An 8,375-nucleotide genomic window follows, 5' to 3' on the forward strand; every position below is an offset into this window, starting at 1 on the left:
CGGCTACTCCTCGATTTTTCTAGCAACCTTTGTAGTAACTTGGCGTGATTTCAGACGTCCTCGATATTTGGCGATCGCATTCGCGTTGTTTATCATCCAGCAAGCAACTGCGCCTCGTGCTATTATCAGCGTACGTTCTTATTTGGGTAGTATTTTAGTGATCTAATTATTGGAATTTTGGAGAAATGACTTTTAAAGTAGGGGCGAAGTATTCTTCATTTGAAATCTTACAAAACAAATTACGGAAGGAGAGAATCTTGCTTATTTTTATATGCAAGATTCTACTAAATTGACTATATATACATATGAACGGATACGATCATTTATTATAGTTAGAACAAAACTGTAACAAGCAACTGCACTTGTTGACAGATAGAAATGGAGGGCGCGTTTATAAACTCTTGATCTTCGGTTGCTCCGTTCTCGACCGGTCGGGGCTCTGACGTCACGGTCATCAACTGAATCGAAGGAGTTTATAAACAAACGCGCGGTCGTTCTGGTCGATTTCTCTTATTTGCGTTATGGAGTTTACATTTTGAAAGTCAGTGTTAAGTACTGTGAAAGTTCGCATTTAAAATTCAGGAATAATAATATCCTTTTCTTGTTTTCGTGGTAGTCTAAAGAAGAGGCTTGTAAAAAGTCAATCGGATGAATTTTAAGTATTCTGTGGCTTTCGTCGTTTCGTCAATTTATAATCACGGAAGCTTTGAAAAAAAGAACAGCTTATTCATTAGCTCTTATTTGAATTTGATTGATATTTAGCTCTCATTACTAATTTTGTTGAGTATGCATTGTAGCCGTAAGAATCAAAGAAGGTTTTTTCAAAAAGCGTTTTGTTTCAGTCTTTATTTTGTTTTCAACGGAACATCGTTTTTTTTAATATAAAGTTAGTCAATACTACGCTACTGCATCAAACGAGCTTTATTATGGAAATATCGATAACAAAATGGGCAGCAAAAGAGAGTGCTAGTATACTTTAGAATCTAACATACTCTATTGCTGACCTTTTTTGTTCTATATGCTTCCCTTTTTTGGATTGTGACAGGTAAGTAAGAATAGTTCTTTTCCAATGTTACTTCAATTATGGTGTTTTGATGTTCGTCCTGTCTCATTTGCTTGCACAATGTAATAATCATGATACATTGATAATATTGATTGTTTTGATGAAAAACTCTATTAACAAACAAAATCACTTGATTTTTCCCGCATGTTTTGCTGTTTCAAGTTGATAGGATTTTATTGAAATCAAAAATAACAATTTCAAGTACACAATAACCTCAACCAGAATCTTGATAAGATTTAAAACTGTCTGTGATTCAAATTATCTCTTAAAAAATTTCTGCGAAAAAAAGGCTGTACTTCTCCCGAGTCTAGAGTGCCATATTATGACGACAGCAAAAATGTCCTTAATCGAGTTCCACAATGATACCAGCATATTTTTTCAGTTATTCTTGTTGCTTTTTCAACATTGGGAGTACCTCAAAATTTGTGAACAACCTTTGTTGCTCACCCAGAGCCGACCATAGGCCATGTCAGAAAATGTTGTAAGTTTTATAAAAAGCGGGTCACCCATCGACCAAACGGACAAGGGGCCCTCCTTGGCTCTCTGTGGCCCAGAGCTCGCCAAAATATGTATCTAGTTATACAGAATTGTTTGAAAAAATATAAGAACAGGGGTCGACCCAGACCTGAATTGGGTCCACTTTGTGGCTACATCACAAAATTTCACATTGTAAATGCAGCTCATTCACAAAAATTTGCATCATAAAATAAAAGTCAAGATTCAGATTGAAAAAGTGGTGACCCGCAATAAAGACTTTTTGTGATTCTATAGCTTGGACATTAATAATTTCCTTCTTACACCTAATTAAAAGATTGCACAAGCATCATTTTGCCACGTTCATAGCTATCAAATTGAAATATAACCTGGCGATTCAAAATGACTTACTTTTCAAAAATAAAGAAAATTCACAAAAATATTTAGCTTTTTCACAAAATGGGGTCCTAAAAAATAAAAACTGGATGGACCCCTGAAAAACTTTCTGCAAATTTAGTTAGGTATCAAAATTGTTGTCCAAGTAATCTCATTAAGCGGAAACTACCATATGGGTACAGAGTAGAATCTCGAACATTCAAGGTAATTGGGGGCTCGTATGGATGAAAATTCGGATTATCCGCAAAATTCTTCCAGATTAAATTTGCACCCTTTTTAGAGAATGTATGGAGGAGCCTCTTTTCTTTGTGCAAAGAAAAGGAAGTATTGTCTTCATGAAAAATTATCAGATATTTCAGCATAAATTTTGCTTTTAATTATCTCGAAGCAACTTTTTTTTTTCCCACAAGATCTGTACTCTGTACGTATTTATTTTTAGATTTTAATAAAAATCAATTTTTCGGAACCAAACTGTGTTGAAAAATTTATTTAATAAAATGGTTTTTGAAAATTCGAATCGTTTCTTATTGTTATGCCATACATGAACATATACAGTATGACTATACAACATCTGAATCGCTTTCAGAATTTGAGCAAAAAATAAAGGCGATTGCACTCGCTGCAATTTGCAAAATTATGATTCTGTCGGCGCATGCTATTATCCTTCTCTCCGCAGCAGCACTTGTTAGTACACTTAGCATGAAAAGCGTTAGCTTTTCTACTTGACCAATTGATAGCTCTTTCTTTCTCTTTAAAAATAGTTATTCTGAATTTCAACATTCATACAGTAAATACCGTCGGCTCTGCTTAATCGCATAACGGATAAACAAATACCCCGCTTATAAATAAAATATCCCAGAACCGAATATTTACCATGCCGTAGATGCAATGTTAAAAATCCTCACTTATTCAAATATTTCGTGGAACTAACAATATTTGTTTAAATGGGGCCGACAGTAGATTAAAATGTACTTTTGGAAAAATCTAATAATACGAATGGGGTCTGGTTGATTTGGGTAACTGTAGTTTTACCGTAATTTAGAAGTTTTTTGTTGTTCTAAATAAAGCATATTCTTGTATTAAACATTTTATGTAATGCATATTTCTAATTACCAGTAAAGTTTCAAAGAATCAAAATAGAGAAGATCTTTCAAAATGACTCGTTTTCAATTTAATATTGAAAAATGCAAAGGTGGTGTAGTTTTACAGTAAAACTTGGTTTATTGTATCTTGCATTTTATGGACATTACACTAAAAAATATTTATGGCCAGGAGCAGACTGGCCCGCGGGCCAATGTGCCCTCAAGTCTAAACACCTTTTTTTGCGCTCACGAACCTGTGCAACTTTCCTTTTCTGTTTCTTTTCTTTTAACTCGTAAACCTGTGAACCATTGTTTTTTTTTCCTTTCTTTCTTTTTCTCATCTTTTTGTTGCAACTTTTTTTTTGTTTACACCTTTTTTTTTGCGCCCTTTGGAGGCTAAGGTTGACCCCTGGTTGACTGTTGCGGGATCCAGTCCGCCCCTGAATATGGTTTTTGAAAATGTCCGAAGATGTAGGCAGGACTACAAAACTTTCACCAGGGTAATTAAATTATGTGGTAGGTGGACCTTCCACACCCTGAACATTCCCATTACCTGAACCTTCGTAGTTCAGGTAATGGCAAAAGGAAAAAAAAAATTTGACCATGAGAATAACTGGGCCAACTGTCAATATCTGATTTTTTTGCTAAATAAGCACTGTAGGATGCTGGCACATATTCAAGATACTTTCAATCCAGGGCTCGTCTCCTAACTTGCATCTATGGATATACAGTGAAAAATGTTTAACATGATATATGGTTAACACGCGATGATATAATAGTCCGGACAAAGTATTGTGTAATTTAATTTAATTTTTTAAACAAAAAAAAATTTAGTCCCTTCAGTTTCATGTTAATTTTTTTTTTACCATATTTAAAAATAAAATTTTTCAAGCTAAAATTTTTTAGTCAAGCACAGCGATTCTCAACCAGTGGTCCAGCAGACCGGTACTGATCAGCAGGAAAAAAATCATGACCAGTCCTCAAACACTTTTTCTTCATTCACGTTTTTAAAAAAAATTCCTGTTAAGTTTCCTTTCTTTCTTTATTCATTTATTTTTATTACTCTGCAACAATTTTTTAAAAAAACTTTGCTGTCAACACAATCTTTTACGGAGTTTTATCATTCCCCCGAGTCGGAAGTTTTTTTTTTTTTTTTTCTAAAATAAATCCATAAATAGAGGAAAAACCACAGCCTCGAAAAAAAAAAGTGTCGCATGTTTTTAATATAGTCTGCGAATATAAGTTTTTTTTTATATATTTTTTGAAAAATATAAATGGTCTGCGAACTTTTTTCAACAGCTTTTGCCAGTCTGCGGGTCACAAAAGGTTGAGAAGCGGTAGTCTAAAATACTCAAATGCTTTTTATGTCACGGAAACGTGTAATGCAGTAAACCTTCATTAATCCAGACAACTGATGCCTTCACTCATTTTTCTTTGAGTTTGTACATCGACTTAAAAAAAAAAAAGACAAATACAGTTTAACCCCGATTTAACAATTGTCAAGGGACTGGAAAAAGATATTAAATCAAGGATATCGTTAAATCGAGGAGCATAGAGATTCAATGCAGTCAAACCCAGACCAGTGAAATGTATCCTTAAATTCAGAAAATCATTAAATCAGGTATCGTTAAATCGAAGTTATGCTGTAGATTTTTACCCTCTGACAAAAGCTCCAGCTTGCTCCCTCTAGATCTGGTACTGTTCTTCAAGTATTTCAGGTGTGTAGTCAAGAGGGCATGATGTTCTCCAACTCTTTAATTTCCCAAACCAGTGTTCATTGAACATACAGTGAACCTGTGTAAGTTGACCACTGTGCCTGAAAATAGCGGTCAACTTAGACAGGTGGTCAACTTTACATGTTTTACTACCACCGATTCATCTGTAAGCATTATCCCCCACCATTTTTTTAGGACTACACCAATTAAATGCTGTAACAAAAATCAGAATATGATTTGTTGGAAATTTCATCAAAAGTTTTGTTTTGCAAATATTAATTTCTTCTTTGATGCGTTAAATGTGAATAGTAAGGTATATTACTAAAAAAATAAACTTTTTCTAAAAATGCTAGTCTGGTCTATTTTAATAAAAGCTAGAATAGGTAATGATACCCCCTTCCCCAATATGGTTGAACACGCAGTGCCCGATCAACCGAAACGGATGCTCAAGCTCTGGTAAAAAGTGGTGTCCCCATCTATGAGAAAATCCGTATATTTTCAAAGAAGCTGTTGTGTACAAGAAAAGCATTGGAGCATTCAAAATAAATGGTAATCAAATTCAAAAAATGCCACTTTCATCCTACTTGTGCAATCTGCAATATATGTTGTACACATATCCTGGTACAAATTGAGAACTGATTGTTTTTTGCTATCTTGTATACATAAGTTAACAAAAGCTTAACATGCAAAGTTAGTACTAAGTAATATTAAGCTGGCAGTCCACTTTTCTATCAGTACCTTTGCAGAGATTTTTAAAGATATATCCTTTTTTGTGTGTTTTGGCAAATTTAGAGAATATTTAGATGAGATAACCATTTAAAATTTAAAAAATGGAAATTAAAAGTACTATTCTGTAATACAGCTAGAACTATCATATTTTGTCAACATGGAATAAATGCAGCTGCTTTACTTTAAAGAAAGAACTTATTCAGTTGAAGTTTTGAAACTGGAAGTATATTGTAATATTTGATGAAACTCTTGTTCAGGAAAAAAGAAACAGAATATCCTGTTAATATGTACAAGGAATAGAATTTAAAAAGAATTAGTGTTGACATATGAAATTTCCATTTAGCTTGAAGCAAATAAAACTGAATTTTGTTCATTAAAACCAACACACTGAAAATACCATATCAAAAGAATCTTAAATGCAGATGAAAATTTTAGGTTGACAAAAATATCAACTGTAACAGCATATTAGGGCCAACAATCAGGTATTAAATATGATAACGAAGTTCAATCATTGTTTCAAGCTAAATACAAAAATTTACCATTATTTCAACTTTAAATTTTTACCCTACATATGCATCATTCGAGCGTAAAAATTTAAATTTATTTTCTATCCCCACGTTTAAGGACCGCTATACGAATGAATTTCTAGCTTCAACATGCAATGTAAATGTGTTCCTCTAAAAGAACAGACAAAATAAAAGAGTTGATTCCGCCAAACATTCAGTGGATCAGATTGTCAGTAGTTAAAAAAATTAAAATGATTTAGAATTTTAGACTAAAATGCACTTTTCTATTTTGTTCTAATGCTCTCAATCTGCGCGGCAGCCAACAAAATCTAAATAAGAGTAGTTTCGCTGCCTATTTGCGCAAAAACAGTATTCGACCGGTCACGTGACGAATTCGCCCGGCGAAAAAGCGCGGTCGCTCTGGTCGCGACCGAAATGACCACGATAGGAGTTTGTAAACACGAGTGGGTTTCGTTCGGAGTCCCCGAAGAGAGTTTATAAACACTCCTGGTCTCGATCGGTCGCGACCGGTCTCGAGTTTAGAAACGCGCCCGGAATAAACTTCGTGTAAAAAAAAGGTCGGAAAATGCTACGGTTACACAAAAAACTAGTGTTGCCAGATGACATCTACATTTGGTTGGATGAGAAGTTTTCAAATCATTGTGTTATACTTAGCAGTTCATCAAAAAATTGTTTACCCCATATCAATTGATTCTTTTTTTTTAATTTATCATCATTGAGACATTTTAAAACATTACTCAGACTATAGGGACTCTAACTCAGACAAGCTAGCTATTCCTCCATTCATGGCCCCACTGAATACTTAACGGCCGTGGCAATCGCTGAAACTCATGGCAACAAAGAGGGCGCCACTGGCTACCCCTGTTTTTGTTTCCATTTGGCGTGATTGTGAGCGTTGGCGCTTTGGCATCTGTGAATACGTGATTTCTCGACTTATTATCGGACGTACGTCATTTGACGAAAATTTCAATTTTAAAAGAAGGAATGAAGAGAAAAAGTGCTGAATAAACATTGTATTACAAAGGTGAAGAGCATTTCTTATTATTATTTTAATATCATATCAAAAATTACGCGTAATAAAAAATTTTAACTAAACACAGAAAACATATGATTTTTTTTTTAATATTAATGCGTAATTCTTAATATATTTTTTCAAACTTTTTTTTTTTTTGAAAGCTTTGCAAATAATTTTCAAATTTTTTTATTGAAAATCCCTTGGGGTTTCCTTTTTGGATACAACAGTTCTAAGATTGATGATATATGGCAGGCAGCCCTCATTTCAAATTTTACATGCTCATTTACATGCGAATTTTTTTTCTGCTCAATAAATTACATCGAAAAAAAAAAAAAATACGCTCCGCAATCTGTAAATACATTCATTTCTCAAAACTTGAGAGGGTCATTCATTGCCCCTTTTGACCCTGATGGGTATTAGAGGGGGGGGGGGTATAGGAATTTACGTTAACAATTGCCATTCTTTTCGCTCGTAATGTAGTGTATATTTTACAACGAACAGAATTTAATCAAAAATGTACGCTTGGGAACAGGCCCGACATTTAAAAATACGCGGGGGGGGGGGGGGGGCAAAGGTTTTGTGTTCGGAAAAAAACAACAAAACAACCCAAAATACGAGCATAATGCCTAATTTTAGTATGTTTGTAAAATTTAGGGGTGTCATAATTGCCCCCCCCCCCCCCCCGTGATATCCCCACTTGACAGGCCTGGTTAGGAATATTCTTTTTCAAATGAAGAAGAACAATAGAAAAGTTAAAAATATGACGGCAATTTGAGAAAATGAACCATTAACATAATTTTAAAAACATTTAAAATCAGAGTGTGACTAATACATGGTTCTACGACGGATCCGTGGTTCTCGCACGAATATTTTACCGACACCAAAATAATGTCATTTATCTTTTTCCCCTTCCATTTTTAGCCCATCTCATGTTATAATAACTTTAGTGTAGATTTTAGTAGTATATTAGTACACAATACGCATAGAGATGCACAAACGTTTAGTGCACAAGAGCTATTTCGAAAAAGTGCAGATTTTTTTTCCTTACAAAAGGAAATTCATAGCATAATCAAAAAATAAATAAAAATAACATGGAGCTAGAAAAAACTTTCATTTTTCCGAAGCTTAGTTTTTAATTTTTTAAATGTCTGATTTTGAAAATAAGGCGTGGTCTTTATGACGTCACAAATGATGTATTTTGGCGCATCTGTCTACCGCGTTTCTACGTTATGATGATCAAGAAGCGAATTACATATTGCACTCTACGCTTACTATCAATCATATAGTTGCCAACACTTGTAAGTAAAGAAACTAATTGAATATTGTGCTCTGTGAGTGACATCAGTGAATGGCATTTCATCATTTGTGATGTCA

Source organism: Uloborus diversus, chromosome 6 (genome assembly GCF_026930045.1).
Source record: "Uloborus diversus isolate 005 chromosome 6, Udiv.v.3.1, whole genome shotgun sequence".
NCBI lineage: Eukaryota > Metazoa > Arthropoda > Arachnida > Araneae > Uloboridae > Uloborus > Uloborus diversus.